The 17,126-nt window shown below is 40.8% G+C and overlaps 1 pseudogene; it reads left to right on the forward strand.

Moving 5' to 3' along the window:
* Positions 1-5,273: 5,273 nt before the first annotated feature.
* On the forward strand, positions 5,274-16,582 carry LOC108533755 (60S ribosomal protein L21 pseudogene; annotated as a pseudogene).
* The last annotated feature ends 544 nt before the right edge of the window (positions 16,583-17,126 follow it).

The following is a 17,126-nucleotide window of genomic DNA, read 5'->3' on the forward strand; positions in this document are numbered from 1 at the left end:
AAAAAAAAAAAAAAAAAACCTCTGAAAAGGAAATTCTTAATTCCTGTATTTACAGTGTCTTTTCAGTAGATTTTCCTGCAAAAGGTGCTTTCAATTACTTTGCTTTAATGGATAAAATATCAATTTCCAGGCCAAATGTGGTAACTGTTTTTGGTCTTATATCTTGATTTACGTATACTTACCAGGTTTTCTCTCCCTGTAATATTTTTAAAGCTTTTAAAATTAACTTCAGCTTAAAGACAAAAGTTGGAAAATATAAGTATGAATTTCTGTTTCAGCCTTGTAGTTCTGACTGTATTTGTCAATGGTTTCTATATTAATGATGCCATTGTTCCATTGTGTAATCCTAAAGTTAAGAATTCTAAGAATGAGAAAAACAGCTATGAATTATAAGTGAAAGATAGTGAGAAAAAACACACATATTTCTGTACTAAATATTGAGAGCTTTGTATTTTTTCAAGTTGGAATTAATATATTGAGAACTGACTTTAAATTTTAAAACTCTTATGCTGAGAAAGCCTGACAGGTAGGTAAACCAGTTTGTGTACATAAAATGTTAGCAATATATTATTCTGCACATCAAGCATGTTACAAAAACTCTCACTAAATTATTCTCTGAAGATATATAAATTTTACTAGAGGTATTCTAGATTTATTAGTTCTGCAAAGCCAGCTTTTTATAGTCTTCTGTTTGTAACATATCTGCTGGGTGGTAATTTCTGCCATGACCAGTGTTTCTTCTATATATATTTTAGAGCAAAGATGAACTAGGTCATCTATAAACAAATGCATTACATTTTTTAAATCTGTCTATCAAAACTGTCAACAGGTGTGTCAAGAAAGAGAGCTCTGAAGAAAGAGTGGGAGAGGAGGAGGGAGAGGCATTTTTTGTTTGTTTCCCAAATTCTGTTAGCATTGGGTCTTGCTTCTAAGCTATAGGCCACATCCATTTAAAAGAAGGTGGAGTCTCAGAGCTGGAAGAAACCTCAGCGGTATCTAGTGGGGATATGCACTAAAATAAGCTGGGAAGTTTTTATTTATTTATTTACTTATTTATTTATTTGAGAGAGTCTTGCTCTGTCGCCCAGGTTATAGTGCAGTGGTGTGATTAAGACTCACTGCAGCCTCCATATCCCAGTCTCAAGCAATTGTCCCACCTCGGCCTGCCCCGTAGCTGGGACTACAGATGAGCACACCATGCCTAGCTAATTTTTGAAGATTTTTTAAAGAGAGTCTCACTATGTTGCCCAGGGTGGTCTTGAACTCCTGGGCTTAAGCAAACCTCCTGCCTTGGCCTCTCAAAGTGTTTGGATTACCTGCATGAGTCCTTTGCTTGCCCTTTAAACAAATTGTAACATACTATTCAAGTATCTAGGTTTTACCAGGGTGAGCTCCTTTGCTTTATCTTCCTCTTCAATTAAAACCATTCTCCAGTTGATTTTGAATGTTTTAATGAATGTCATTTTGGTCTTGATACAAATGCATTCCAAAACTATAATTTTGATGAGTAAATTAGAACTTTCATATGGATTTACTAAAAAGTAGGGGTTTTTTTGTTTGTTTGTTTGTTTTGCTTGTGTTTCACTAGGAGAAAATCAGCTTCCTAGGTTTTTTGTTTTTGAGATGATGTCTCAGTTTGTCACCCAGGCTGGAGTGAAGTGGCGCAATCTTGACTCACCACAACCTCTGCCTCCTGGCTTCAAGCAATTCTCCTGCCTCAGCCTCCCGAGTAACTGGGATTACAGGCACCTGCCACCATGCCTGGTTAATTTTTGTATTTTTAGTAGAGATGGGGTTTCACCGTGTTGCCCAGGCTGTTCTCGAACTCCTGACCTCAGGTGATCCACCCGCCTCAGCCTCCCAAAGTGCTGAGATCACAGGCATGAGCCACTGTGCCCAGCCTGGTAATTTGGTTTTTAAAATACACTTGGCACTACCCTCCACATTAGAATTGGGAGGAAGGAAAGGAGACCATGTATATTTTGAATATTTTTATCAATTATAAGACATCTTTCAGCTGGGAGTGGTGGCTCACACCTGTAATCCTAGCACTTTGGGAGGCTGAGGTGGCAGGATTGCTTGAGCCCAGGAGTTCAAGACCAGCCTGGGCAACATAGCAAGAACCTGTCTCTATTCTTGTTTTAAAAATTTAAAAAAACTATCTTCCCTTCCCTCTCTAACCTAATTGTATAATGCCAATAAGGCTTACGAAGTTTATCACTTATCTTAGATCGCAGGTTGTTAGTGATTTTTAAAAATCCTAAAAGTGATCGTTTAGAATCCTTGTAAGAAAGCATGACCACAACCGGTTCTCTGTAACTAAGAGAGCATTGCCTATGCTTGGGGCACTGAAAGGTAAATTGTTGGATTCCAGCCACTCAGAAATTGTTTATCTGTCTCTGTAAGTGGTTAAGTTTTAGTTCTAGCTACTGCCCAATCTGAGAACTGTGACTTAGACATTTAATTATTTATTGCTTGTCCGTGTGAAAACATTTAGAATGGCTGGCAGCCTACCAGACCCGGAGTTAAACATTCTACAGCTTGACTAGACTGCCGGGTAGCCAACTTCACATCAGATTAAACACATTCTCTTCATGATGAATAGCTTGGAACCTAAAACTTAACTTCATTACAAAAGTGCTAGGCGTGGGTTGTTTTCTGAATTAAAATTATTTTATGTTTTACTGCCACCATCCAATTGTGGTTGTCAAATGTATTTTCTTTGGTGCTGGTGGGATGGAGGGGAAAGGGACAATGAGGGACTTTTGGGACTAATAAAATTTTAAAAAGGACTCCTACAAGGTTGGACACAATGCCGCCTAGGGATGAACATTCATGAATTTTGCACTGAAAAAATTTACATTTCATTAACATTTTAAATTACAAAGGCAGGTCTACAAATACCGATGTGTGCGTGCGTGCGCGCGCGTGCGCGCGCGCTCGCTCATTGCATTTTCCAAGCAAACAAGTGAATAATGTGCTAACCATAATCCTTTGTTGTTTATTTTGATTTCTTTTATTTTAAAACGTAAGCTGTGATGTGTAGTGACATTAATTTTAGTAAAACCTACTGTGTCCAGAATTGGTGGGTTCTTGGTCTCACTGATTTCAAGAATGAAGCCACGGACCCTCCCAGTGAGTGTTACAGTTCTTAAAGATGGTGTGTCCGGAGTTTGTTCCTTCAGATGTTCAGATGTGTCAGGAGTTTCTTCCTTCTGGTGGGTTCCTGGTCTCGCTGGCTTCAGAAGTGAAGCTGCAGACCTTCACGGTGAGTGTTACAGCTCTTAAAGGCAGCACATCTGGAGTTGTTCATCCCTCCTGGTGGGTTCATGGTCTCATTGGCTTCAGGAGTGAAGCTGCAGACCTTTGCGGTGAGTGTTACAGCTCATAAAGGCAGCGTGGACCCAGTGATCTGCAGCAAGATTTATTGTGAAGAGCAAAAGAACAAAGCTTCCATGGCCTGCAAGGGGACCCAAGAGGGCTGCTGCTGGCTTGGGCAGCCTGCTTTTATTTCCTTATCTGATCCCACCCACATCCTGCTGATTGGTCCATTTTGACAGGGTGCTGATTGGTGCATTTACAATCCTTTAGCTAGACACTCCAAGTGTCCATAGATTAGCTAGACAGGGAGCACTGATTGCATTTACAAACCTTAAGCTAGGCACAGGTTGCTGATTGGTGCATTTACAATCCTTTAGCTAGACACAAGCTCTCCAGGTCCCCACTGGATTAGCTAGACACAGAGCATTGGTGCATTTACAAATCTTGAGGTAGACACACAGTGCTGATTGGTGCATTTACAATCCTTTAGCTAGATACAAAAGTTCTGCAAGTCCCCACTAGATTAGCTAGACACAGAGCACCAATTGGTGCATTTACAAACGTTGTTCCTTTACAAACCTTGAGCTAGACACAGAGTGCCGATTGGTGCTTTTACAGTCCTTTAGCTAGACATAAAAGTTCTCCAAATCCCCAACGGACTCAGGAGCCCAGCTGGCTTTGCCTAGTGGATCCTGTGCTAGCCCACGGGCAGAGCTGTCTGCCAGTCCCCTGCAGTGTGCCCACACTCCTCAGCCCTTGGGCGGTAGATGGGACTGGGCGTCGGGGAGCAGGGGGCTGCCCCCGTCAGGGAGGCTAGGGCCGTGTGGGCACCCACAGTGGAGGGGGAGGGGACTCAGGCATGGTGGGCTGCAGGTCCCAGCACTGCCTGGCAGGGAGGTGGCTGAGGCCCAGCAAGAATTCAGCATGGCACAGGCGGGCTGGCAGTGCTGGGGGATCCGGGCACCCTCTGTAGCTGCTGGCCCGGGTGCTAAATCCCTCACTGCCTGGGGCCTGTGGCGCTGGCAGGCACTCTTGAGTGTGGGGTCTACCAAGCCCGCGCCTACCCGGAATTCGCGCAGCCCCAGTTCTCGCCCCTGCCTGTCCCTCCACACCTCCCCGCAAGCAGAGGGAGCCAGCTCCGGCCTTGGCCAGCCCAGAGAGGGGCTCCCACAGTGCNCTGGCAGGGAGGTGGCTGAGGCCCAGCAAGAATTCAGCATGGCACAGGCGCTGGCAGTGCTGGGGATCCGGGCACCCTCTGTAGCTGCTGGCCCGGGTGCTAAATCCCTCACTGCCTGGGGCCTGTGGCGCTGGCAGGCACTCTTGAGTGTGGGGTCTACCAAGCCCGCGCCTACCCGGAATTCGCGCAGCCCCAGTTCTCGCCCCTGCCTGTCCCTCCACACCTCCCCGCAAGCAGAGGGAGCCAGCTCCGGCCTTGGCCAGCCCAGAGAGGGGCTCCCACAGTGCAACAGCAGGCTGAAGGGCTCCTCAAGCACAGCCAGTGTGGATGCTGAGGCTGAGGAGGTGCCAAGAACGAGCGAGGGCTGCTAGCATGTTGATAACTCTCACTACTTTACATTCTCTATAGATATATGCACATGAAGTCTACATAATATTTTCTTCGGTAATAATTGTTTTGGGATAATGAAGGGTACTTCAAGCATCATTCCTCAGCTGTGTAGTAAACCAGCTCTACAGAGACTTGCCTTTCTAGTTCTGCAGCTACGTGGGTAGAAATTAATCTACCTGAAAATGAATTGGCAATGTAAAAATGTAATATTTTATGATTAATATTAGCTAGAAATTAAGACTGAATTATTCAACTTCAGTTTGCCATTCTTTGAAACAAGTTATATTTTGGGAAGTTCTGTGAAGTTAGAAAAAGTTTGAAAGTGTGGTGCGGGAAATAGTGGCTGACTAGTGTAATGAATTGAAATGTTGGAATCAAGAACTCTATGCCCAAGGGACCTGGCTGTCCAGCAGGCTGTCAGTTGAGGGTAAATGACAAGCAGGTGCCTGAGAAACGACAGGAAAGGCCCTACTTTTGGTCATTGGCGTCAGTAATAACATTATGGCCTTAGACCATGATTGAGGAATATATTTTCTGTGAGCACAATTGTGTATCATATAAATTGCAAGTGTGTTAACTAGTAGCAGAAAACTACAGTATCTAAAATTGTTTTTGCTGACTGAATGCCCTTTGACCAGAATCCCTCATTTAAGAGCTTCTTGTTGTGCAATTTGAAAATTTAGCAACTTAGAAAAAAAACTTTAGATACATTTTTGATAAAACTATAAAATATACTTTAAAAATCACAAAGTCTTAAACACTTTTATAAGTGTACTTTTTGCTTTATTGAATGCCTGGAGCAGTTTCAGTAACTTACATAGTTTGGGAGTTCTCAAAGAAACAGCCATCAATGATGAATATAGCCTTTTTATGTTCCAGGAGTACTGCACTCTGACAGTTGTCTTTCTTACACTGTCTTCTTCCACCACTATGGTGTCCCTATAATTATGCTTCAAATGTGCTGTCATTTTTGAATGCTACATTTTCAAATATGAGTAGGCAGACATGAATAATGTTTTGGTTCTTGCCTTTGGTTCACCTATTGAACTACTTTTAAGTAAGTCCATGTGAAAATTCTAATGTTCTCATCAAAATTGCATTTTTGGAATAAATTTGTGTCAGTATCAGAATGACATTAAATCATTCAAAATCAATTAGAGAATGTTTTTAATTAATTGAACAGGAAGATGAAATAAATAAAGGAGCTGACATTGTTAAAACCTATTTATTGATAATTTAATAGTATGTTAAAATTTGTTTAAAGAGCTGGGTACAGTGATTCACGCCTGTAATCCCTGCACTTTGAGAGACTGAGACAGAAGGATCTCTTGAGCCCACAAGACCAGCCTGGGCAACACAGTGAGACCCCATCTCTAAAAAAACTTTTAAAAATCAGCCAGGCATGGTGGTATGCGCCTCTAGTCCCAGCTACTTGGAGGCTAAGGTGGGAGGATTCCTTGAGCCCAGGAGTTTGAGAGCAGCCTGGGCAACATAGGGAGACCCCATTTCTATGAATAAAAATAACACGTAAAAAAACGGGGAATGATAGTGCACACCCATGGTCCCAGCTGCCAGGGAGGTTGAGGCTGCAGTGTGCCATGATCATGCCACTGTACTCCAGCCTGGGAGACAGTGAGATGCAGTCTCCCCACCAAAAAGAAAAAAAAAAAATTATTTACAGTATTTTGAGTTGATGTATAAAATCATAACAGCTTAAAACAGAAGGAGTACAACAAAAAAGACCATTTTTGTTTTTAAATAGTTAAAAGTGTTGGCGAGATAGAGGAAGTCAATCATAGTCTTGTCTTGGAATAACAGATTTCAGAATTTGAGTTTTGTTTTTATGTTTGTTTTGACAAAATGGTTCTTTTGCTTTCTTCAACAAGAGGTTTAAGGCTTTGGACTTTTTGAAACTTTGATATAATTGTTAAAGTTTTTTAAACAACTCCTATAGAAATAAGAAAATGCTAACACAAACAAGATAGAACATACTATTAGCAAATTTATTTACTCACAAAAATTGCCTTTCAAAGATAATCTTTTTCAAAAACCTACTGACATTTTAATGCCACTTTAAGTCAGTTTTCTTTGTCCCTAGTTTTAACAGTTTCAAATACATGATTAATCCTTTTTCCTGAAACTAAAAGGAATCTGGACCAATTTTTTAAATCTATGCTTAAAAGCCACTCTTTTAATATATTTTTCTTCATAGGACAGCCCATTATATTTAAATACATAAATTGTCTCAGTTATTTTACACTAGCTGTGTGACTTTATTTCTGTTATCCCCAGCAACTACACTTTTTAGCTTTAAAGAATATTTTTTATTGCTTTTGCATCAATTTCAAGTTTCAATATACAAAAGAGAGTACTAGCTAGTTTCTATTCTCTTCAGTCTGCTTTCCCACAGTAATCATTCTACTGTGAGGTGTTTTATTTTTGGTATTGGCATTTTGGTATTAGGATTCATTATTACTAGTTATCAAGGAGACTCATTATTACACTGTGTCCCCTAATCATGTATAACCAGTGGCCTGGCAAAGCAGATGAAGACTTTATCAAAAAAAGAAAAAAAAAAATTGTACTTTACTTCAAGAGTTGACACTGCTATAACCTAAAGATCTATTGAACTTACATTGCTGGTTGAGAAGCACACACCCCAAAAATCCAGTTATCTTCTGATCCACAATAAATTTTTGGAAAATAATCTGAAAACCAATTGTCTGCCATTATGACTAATGCACTATTTATTAAACTTAGATTTTTTGAGTGCAGTAACGAAACTAGAAATGTGTTACTGTGTTACTCTGTTCTTGTACTGCTTTAAGAAGTACCTGAGACTGGGTAATTCATAAAGAAAAGAGGTTTAATTGACTCATAGTTCCACAGGCTGTACAGGAAGCATGAGAGCTTCTGCTTGGCTTTTGGGAAGGCCGCAGGAAACTTATAATCATGCCAGAAGGCGAAGGGGAAGCAGGCACTTCCTACATGGCTAGAGCAGGAGGAAGAGATAATGAAGGGGGAGGTACTAAACACTTTTATAAACAACCAGATCTTGTGAGAACTCACTATTACAAGAATAGCAAGGGAAAAAATCTGCCCCCATGATGCATTCATCTCCTACAAAGCCCCTCTTCTAACATTGGGGATTACAGCTCAACATGAGATTTGTGGGGGAACACAGACCCAAACCATACCAATTACTAAAGAAATTGGAGACATTTGAATTTGGTGAAGAAATGGTTTAAGGTCTAAGCTTGGCCCAACCTCGGGCATCATGCTAAGTGCAAAGGATGGCAAAGAGAATAATGCCTTTTGGTTTCTGAAGAGTTGAGGCTGGAGTAATAAGCATGTAACACGGTATGAAAAGTGCTAATAATAAAGGAAAGTAAGTGATAGGGTGGAACAACAAAGGAGCAATATGGGGTGGAAAGGTCATCAGTTGCATTGGTTGAAGCTTAACACATGCAAAGGCTGTGTTAAAAAAAGTACTGAGGGCCGGGCGCAGTGGCTCAAGCCTGTAATCCCAGCACTTTGGGAGGCCGAGACGGGCGGATCACGAGGTCAGGAGTTCGAGACCATCCTGGCTAACACGGTGAAACCCCGTCTCTACTAAAAAATACAAAAAACTAGCCGGGCTAGGTGGCTGGCGCCTGTAGTCCCAGCTACTTGGGAGGCTGAGGCAGGAGAATGGCGTACACCCGGGAGGCGGAGCTTGCAGTGAGCTGAGATCCGGCCACTGCACTCCAGTCCGGGTGACAGAGCGAGACTCCGTCTCAAAAAAAATAAAAATAAAAATAAAATAAATAAAAAATAAAAAAATAAAAAAAGTACTGAGGGTTTCTGTATGATTGGAAAATATGGGGAGGTGGTCTGGTACAAAATACCTGTTTAATGAATTGTGCAGAAGCATCAAGAGATAAGGTCAGAAAAGGGAGAAGGGACAAGTGTATCATGCTGACATTTTATTAAATCTAGCCTGAAGCTATTGAAAGGTTTTGAGAATGTGAGTGGACCTGATCAAATCTGTCTTTGATGAAACTCATTCTGACCCTGAAATAAGCCAGAATTAGCAAGCTCTGATGTTAATTTGTTTTAACCTGTAAAGCTAGCAAGTAAAAATTCCTTAAATAAAGAACTCACTGTTTAGCAATGAGACCAAAGAGTAGGTAAGATGGAAGGAATAGAGGTATAGAAAGACTGTTTTGCCCTTTGTTAAACTGAAAGAGTAGCCTACTAACAATTCTAAATAATTCTCTGGAACATTATCAGGGAATCCCATTGGGGTCAGACTGGAATCTAATTCTGGTTCTGCCACTCTCCAGCTGTGTGACTTTGGAAATGTTACTTAACAGCTCTGTGCCTCCATTTCCTTATTTGTAAAATGGATTTGTTAATAGTACCTGTTTCAAGAAATACTTGTGAGGATTACACAATATAATGCATATATTCCACTGGTAGTGCCACTCAACGCAGAGACCACTAGGAACACACAAGGAGTTGAACAAAGTTGGGTTTTTTGTTTGTTGAAGCTAGAGAATACATTGTAGGGAATTCTGAGTGCTGGAAAGGCGTTTTAGGATTTGGGCTTGTGTTGAGTGATTTGGGAAGGATTCAAGCAAGAGTCTGCACTGGATTTCGATTCTCTCAGGAAGCGGGGTAATTTTATGATTGGTCTGAATAGATCTCATTTAGGAGGTGGGAGACGTGAAGCTAAGTTAAAGCTATAATTTCTAAAGAAGCAGCAGTCACTCATATTAGATGCTAGAAGGGGATGTTTAGTATTTTGTGCTTTGCATTGTTACTTTGTTTTTGTCTTATTACGCAAGATGTGAAGCGGTCTTTTCTGTTTCATCATGGTCACAGAGTAACCTTGACTGATGGTCTTCTGTGAGATAGTTTATGTTCAACAGGAGAACACCAAGGCCTCGCTGGTAATAACAAGCCAACTCCTGGATGCCAAGGGTTGCTTTTCTCTTTCTATCACTTAGCACAATGCCTGGCATAAAGTTAAAGCTTAAGAAATATATCCTAAGGAATAATTCTAAAGGAATTGAGTCCAACTCTCACATGCATTCTGACCCTAACATAAAGGCAAGTTTGGTCCATTTTTGAGATTAATATGACAGTGTTGTTTCAACTTCATTAGTCAGTACCTTCTTATTCCTTTTCTATATGGATAGATTTGCCTTATGTTGTAGATGTTTACTTTGAGTTTGTATTTTTCATGTTCAAAACAGATAGATCAGAATGTTAAACTTCTAACATCAGATTCTCTTTGAAAATTTTTACAAGTAAAGTTTAAAAGTTTTAAAAATCTATTTTAAACATATCCCTTTTATGTAAGTATAGTGGTCAGTCTTCACAGTGTTTATCACAACTGAACGTAAATATTAAGTTTAATTATTTGTAAAACGTCTGTTTCCCCTGCTATACCATGAGAGCAGGTTCTTATCAGCCTTGCTATTATATCTTAGCACCTAGTATGTGCCTGGCACAGACTGTTGTGAAGAAATGATTGTTGAGTAACTGAATGAGGAAGAGAAATTGTACTTGGGAAGTGGAGTTGAAAACTAACATGTATTGAGTGACTGTTCAATGCCAGGTCCTATTTTAGGCACTATACAAAAATTATAATCAAATCCTCAGAAATTCTATAAAGGAAGCATTGACTTAAGTTCAGCACCTTACCCTTTCTAGGAAGGGGTAAAGTCTAATTCCAGTCTGTGTCATTCATCAAACATTTAATAAACACATGTCTTGGGGATTTATCATAGCCTATCATTAGCAGTTGCTTTTTTGTAATCGTATCAACTTCATCTGCTCTCTGTCATAGTCTCCTACCTGCAGGTCCTAACTTGTTTTAAGCACTGCTCCATCTCTTTACTCTGCACTTATACCTAACAGCTGAATGGGGCTGGAGAAAAATCTAAACCCAATGCTGACTAATTTCATTTTAAATCCATTACCGCAAATTTCAAATAGGTACTACTCAAAGATCTTACTGTGCTTCACAAACATGTTTGTTCTCTTACTCTCCAAAATTACTGTGTCATAACTTCCCTCTTCAACTTTCCAACACCAACCTGTGACTACTGGACCATTCCATCAGCATATAAACATTTTCTTCTGCCTCCCATTTGTAAACAAAACAACACCCTCCCTTGACCTCTCATCTTCTTTTGCCACTTCTCTCACGCCTTCACAGAAGCCTGCTCAAAAATTTCCTCACATTTCCAGCTTACCTCTATGGACCCTAACTAGCTTTTGTATCCCACCATTCCCTCAAACTGCTCTTGTCAAGATTACAAACACCTCCACTTTGCCAAATAAGTCATCACTCTCTTAACTCCTGCGGCATTTATGCAGCTGGCCGTTAAGTTCTCTTCATGCACTGTCTTTTCTTGGCTTCTCTAACAGCATGCTCTCCCGGTTTCTTGCTTCTTGCTCTATCCATTGGCTCTAGGTCTTCCTCTTAAGCCTTAGGTGTTGGTGTGCTCCAGGCTCAGGCCTAAGATTTTTCTCTTTTTCTACTGATCTCATCTAATTGCATGGTTTACATACTATCTTACGTGCAAATTTATATTGCCAGTTCTGACCTGTCCACTGAGCTATACATTTAGATACCTAAAGCCCACTTGACCCTTCGCTACTTGAATAATAAAAGGTGTTTCATATTTAAAATGACTAAAACAGTACTCTCGACTTTCTCCCTGTGAAAATGGCTCTTTTTTTCATTCTTCCTCATCTCACTACATGGTCCTTCTCCTTTCACTCATATATTTCACTCAGACAAAAACCCAGGAACTGTCATTTCTCCTCCATTTCCCATAATCCCATAACCTACTTCAAATATACACCTACAGTACATTAATTTTTCCTCCATATCCATTGCTTTTCCTTTTTTCTAAGTTTCCATTATCTTCTACCAGTTCTTACCTGAATTGTAATAGCCTCTTTAGCTGTTCTCCCAGCATTCTACACAGTCTTGCCATTGCCTGCCTTTTGACATCATTTCTTATCGTCAGTGTCCCCATCCACTCCAGTCTGACTGCTTTGTCTTTTTTTTGGCTACTCAAAAAGGCAAAGTTAGTTTTCCCATGGGGTTGTTTATTCATTGTTGTGTCTGCCTAGAATGACCCCTTACTCTTAGGATTTCAGGTCTCAGCTCAAATGTCTCTTCTTCAGTGAAACCTTTCCCAACCTGCCGATCTGAATTAGCTCCTCTACCCTGTCACTGTCACATCATGTATTTTCTTCATTACACTTTTCACTGTCAGAATTTCTTACTCATATTTTTGTCATTCTCTATTAGAATACCAGCTCCATGAAACTGGGCACCCTGCCTGGCCACCTTAACTTTCACCACTATATTTCCAGAATCAAGAATATTGCCTGACACATGATAAATGCACCATAAGTGTTTGTTCAATAAGTACATTTTATAATCATACTTGTTTTAATATAAAATGGTTTTAACCCCACAACTTTAACCTGAGGAAAGTCGTGTTTCTCCCATGGCTCTGTGTGTCCATGGCTCTGTGTGTCCATGGCTTCACTGCCTTATTCCTTCCTTTGAGAAGCTTTGTCACTGCTTTCACTTATACCAGCCACTGCTAAAAAATAATAGCCCCCAAATCCATTAGAATGAAAAGAAGGATAATAATGTCTTTGAATAAACATCAGGGAGGAAGTTCATCATTAAATTATCAGTACAGGCCAAAACAAAAGATACAGATATTGTCATGTTATAAAAAGAACTCCTCCCACACACATGAGTATTTGGTTTGACCCTTGATTTAAATGAACAAGTATACTTCCCTGATGTGGCTGATAAAAGGTAATACACTATCATGATGAAGAGAGATGAGACTGAGGCTCCAGTCTACTTTAAAAAATATGTAAATCTCTGACAGGTCATGATTTTAGACCAATACAGACTGTCCTATGAGGAAAACACAGGGAAGAAAAGCAGCATAAACATTTTTAGCCTTTATTGTGTTTGTCCAAAGCAGAGTCAAGAGAGTAGCCTAAGAGTATAATACTTGCCTTTCCAACTACAGAATAACCTTTTCCTTTCTCCAAATTGTATAAAATAGATTTTTTTTTCAGTGAGTGAAACAATGAAACTTAGACTCACTTAACTCAAATGTATTTCCTAATGTAAGAATGTGTGTGTGCCAAGTAAATTTACTAAGCATTAGAACATGGAAAGCAGAGTATGATTAATACCCTTGTTTACCTCTTTTCCCCCGTTTTCAAAATTTGTTTTCAAATATGGAAACCCTTCTGTACACTAAGATGATCTTAGCTCATGGTCTAAAGTTTAGCAGTTCATGACTAAGGGTTGCTGCAATCTGTTAATGCACTGACTTTTGCCATTAATTTTTACTAGATCTCTGCTTCCATACCTGTAGAGGTCAATATTGTTAGGATACAAAATACATGGTACCAAGGCATATTAGAAAAACTTTAAAAATGGTTATTTGGATTTGGCCTACCCACTTGATTGTTATCCATACACAAATGATGTTGATATGATTTGGAATTTGACTATGCATTCAAAACAATGTTTTTATCAAAAGGGTTGGGTCATTCTAGAGAAAGAGAGTAAAAAAACAGACATTAACAATTAGTCATGAGGCGGGTATAATTCCAGCACTTTGGAAGGCTGGGGTGGGAGGATCATTTGAGGCCAGGAGTTTGAGACCAGCCTGGACAACACAGGAAGACCCTGTCTGTACAAAAAATAGCTTAAAAAATTAGCCTGGCATGATGGTGCATACCTGTAGTTCTAGTTACTTTAGAGACTGAAGTGGGAGGATTGCTTGACCCCAAGAGTTTGAAGCTGCAGTGAGCCATGATCACACCACTGCACTCCATGCACTCCAGCCTCGGTGACAAAGTGAGACCTTGTCTCAAAATTAATAAGTCATGAAATTTTAGTTACAACAAAATTGTTTTTTTCCAAATAACGATGGAAGATTACATGTTTTTCTTCTTTTTTCAGTTATTTGCTCATTATTAATGAATTAGAATATACATACCAAACGTAAATTAAAAATAATTCTGAGTGTCATTGTTAGTCCTCACTTTAGTTAAAGAGTAGTGGAATTACCACTATGCTGCAGATCAAGTCCTACTTGCTAAATAATTATAGATAGTTAAAGGGGAAGGCCGGGCACAGTGACTCACACCTATAATCTCAGCACTTTGGGAGGCTGAGGCAGGCAAATCAGTTGAGCTCAGGAGTTCAACACCAGCCTGGAAAACATGGCAAAACCCTGTCTCTACAGAAAATACAAAACTTAGCCAGACATGGTGGCATGCTTGTAGTCCCAGCTACTTGGATGCTGAGGTGGGAGGATTGCTTGAGCCCAGGAAGTCAAGGCTGCAGTGAGTCAGGATCACGCCACTGCACTCCAGCCGGGGAGACAGAGAGAGGCCCTGTCTCACAGAAAAACAACAACAACAACAACAAAAAACTGTAGTCAAAGCTGGAAGGGACCTGCTTAGCTTGTGGCCTGGGCTTTAGCCATCTCTTCCAATACCAATTGCCTAGTGTTATTATGTAAAGCTAATTTGGCCAATTCTGGTCCTTATTTTGCACTCATTGCAGTAAACCATACCACTATGGCACTTAATACTGCCATTGTCAGTCAGTCTGCAGTATTGATTGACTGCCTTTAGAGCTCTCTTTTGCGTGCCTTGTCCACTCTTCACTTACTGCGAGAGACACCAAAGAACAGAGACCAACACCTGTACTCGGCATGGCCTTTTACAACTCTGCTAAGGAGTCACTGGAATTAGATGAATCACACTGTATCTAAGAGAGAAGACTCAGGGAGAAGGGCTTAGCACAACACAGAAAAACTTTAAACACTCTTACCTTTGACTGGAATTAGACACACACACACACACACACACACACTCACTAAGGCTTTCCCACAAAGCCATGATGCATCCTTAAAAATAACACACAGCTCTACAAAGTGAATGTCGAGGGTGAAGAGAGCCCTCCTACACTTTTCCTAGTGATGACAACGTTGTGGGGGCACGCCTGACTGTGAGGAGCAGAAGATGAGAGGGAGATATATCATTTTACTTCTTGTACTGCAATGATAAAAAGAACAGATAGAATGGAACGAAGAAGCCAGAAGCGGTGGCTCATGCCTGTAATCCCAGCACTTTGGGAGGCTGAGGCAGGTGGATCACCTGAGGTCAGGAGTTCGAGACCAGCCTGGCCAACATGGAGAAACCTCGTCTCTATTAAAAATACAAAAATTAGCCAGGCTTGGTAGTGGGCACCTATAATCCCAGCTACTGGGGAGGCTGAGGCAGGAGAATCGCTTGAACTTGTGGGGTGGAGGTTGCAGTGAGCCAAGATCGCGCCACCTCACTCTAACCTGGGTGAAAGAGCGAACTCTGTCTCAAAAAAAAAAAAAAAAAAAAAAAGAATGGAACGAAGAAGCCAGATTGAATCTTCTTGCAGTGAGGCGGAGTATACAATATTATTTTTAAAAATCAGTCTAGAGTTTCTGAAAACAAGGACACACTAGGAGGAAATGGTGGAGGAAAGGAGAACACAAAGTAAAAGTGACACTGCCTATTTCTTCACGGGAACAAGGGCCACTTAGGCTGGGACCCTCTTCCTGGAAATGCAGACCATACAGAGCAAGGCCATGTGACTAAGAATCCACAACAGAAACAAACACAAGACATATATGAGTTAGGAAAGTTAAGGAAGCAGTTCTTCCTTTCCGCCAAAACTGCCACCTTCCAGTAATTTGCCACAATGATGAACACAAAGGGAAAGAGGAGAGGCACCGATACACATTCTCTAGGCCTTTTAGAAAACATAGACTTGTTCCTTTGGCCACGAATATGCGAGTCTATAAGAAAGGTGATACTGTAGACATCAACGGAATGGGTACTGTTCAAAAAGGAATGCCCCACAAGTGTTACCATGGCAAAACTGGTACAATGTTTCCCAGCATGCTGTTGGCATTGTTGTAAACAAACAAGGGTAAGATTCTTGCCGAGTGAATTAATGTGCATATTGAGCACATTAAGTACTCTAAGAGCCAAGATAGCTTCCTGAAACGCATGAAGGAAAATGATCAGAAAAAGAAAGAAGCCAAAGAGGAAGGTACCTGGGTTCAAGTGAAGCACCAACCTGCTCCACCCAGCGAAGCACACTTTGTGAAAGCCAGTGGGAAGGAGCCTGAGCTGTTGGAACCTATTCCCTATGAATGCATGGCATCATAGGTGTTAATAAAATAAAATAAAACAAAACACCTCTGGCTGTAAAACAAAACAAAACAAAAAATCAAAAAAACAACAAAAAAGAAAGCAGTGGAGTGCATTTGTAGATTTGGTACATTAATATTCCAGGCACTCCATCCCGCTTCTCTGAAAGCCTCTCTCCTGTGTGTGAGAGAGAAGCCATGGGGCAAGAAGGGGAAGGCCTTCCTTAAATAGCTGGTGGTAACATTGTCCTCAGCTCACCGAGAGAACTCTCTGAACAATGTGACTCCTATTAGAAATGAGAACAAGCACCTATTGTTTAGGCTTAAACAGCTCTAAGTGTTTCTTTTAGAGATAATTAATTTAATTAAAATGGTCCCTGAAGCCAAACTGAGCTTCATATTGAGCACTATACACATTCCTTCCAAATTCCAGCACAAAGCTATTCAGAACTAGCAAGCTATCAGTCATGTAGCTCACATTTACTTCCACTGGAATGGAGGCCCTAGCACAGGGGCTGGGATAGGAGGCTCTTCCTCAGCTGCGGGGAGTAGTTCTGATGCAGTTAGAGAAAAGATGATTTTTCATCTGTAGATTTAGTTCCAAAAATGATGTGGGCATTTTTTCCTTCATGGTAGTTTCAAGAAGAGAAATTTGATTTACTGGCTACATCCAAATCAACCATCAATACCCTCAGCATGTTGGTGCTCAATAAATGAACCCATCAGTGAATAAATGGCCAGGCGCAGAGGCTCACCCCTGTAATCCCAGCACTTTGGGGGGCCAAGTGACCTCAAGGCGGATCACTTGAGGTCAGGAGTTTGAGACCAGCCTGGCTAGCACTTCAGGAGGCCGAGAGGGGATGGATCACTTGAGGTCAAGAGTTTGAGACAAGCCTGGCCAACATGGTGAAAATCTGTCTCTACTAAAATACAAAAGTAGCAAAATTAGCCAGGTGTGATGGTGCGCTGCTGTAATCCAAGCTACTGGG

The sequence above is a fragment of the Rhinopithecus bieti genome, unplaced genomic scaffold, assembly GCF_001698545.2.
Source record: "Rhinopithecus bieti isolate Rb0 unplaced genomic scaffold, ASM169854v2 scaffold_11842, whole genome shotgun sequence".
Lineage (NCBI taxonomy): Eukaryota > Metazoa > Chordata > Mammalia > Primates > Cercopithecidae > Rhinopithecus > Rhinopithecus bieti.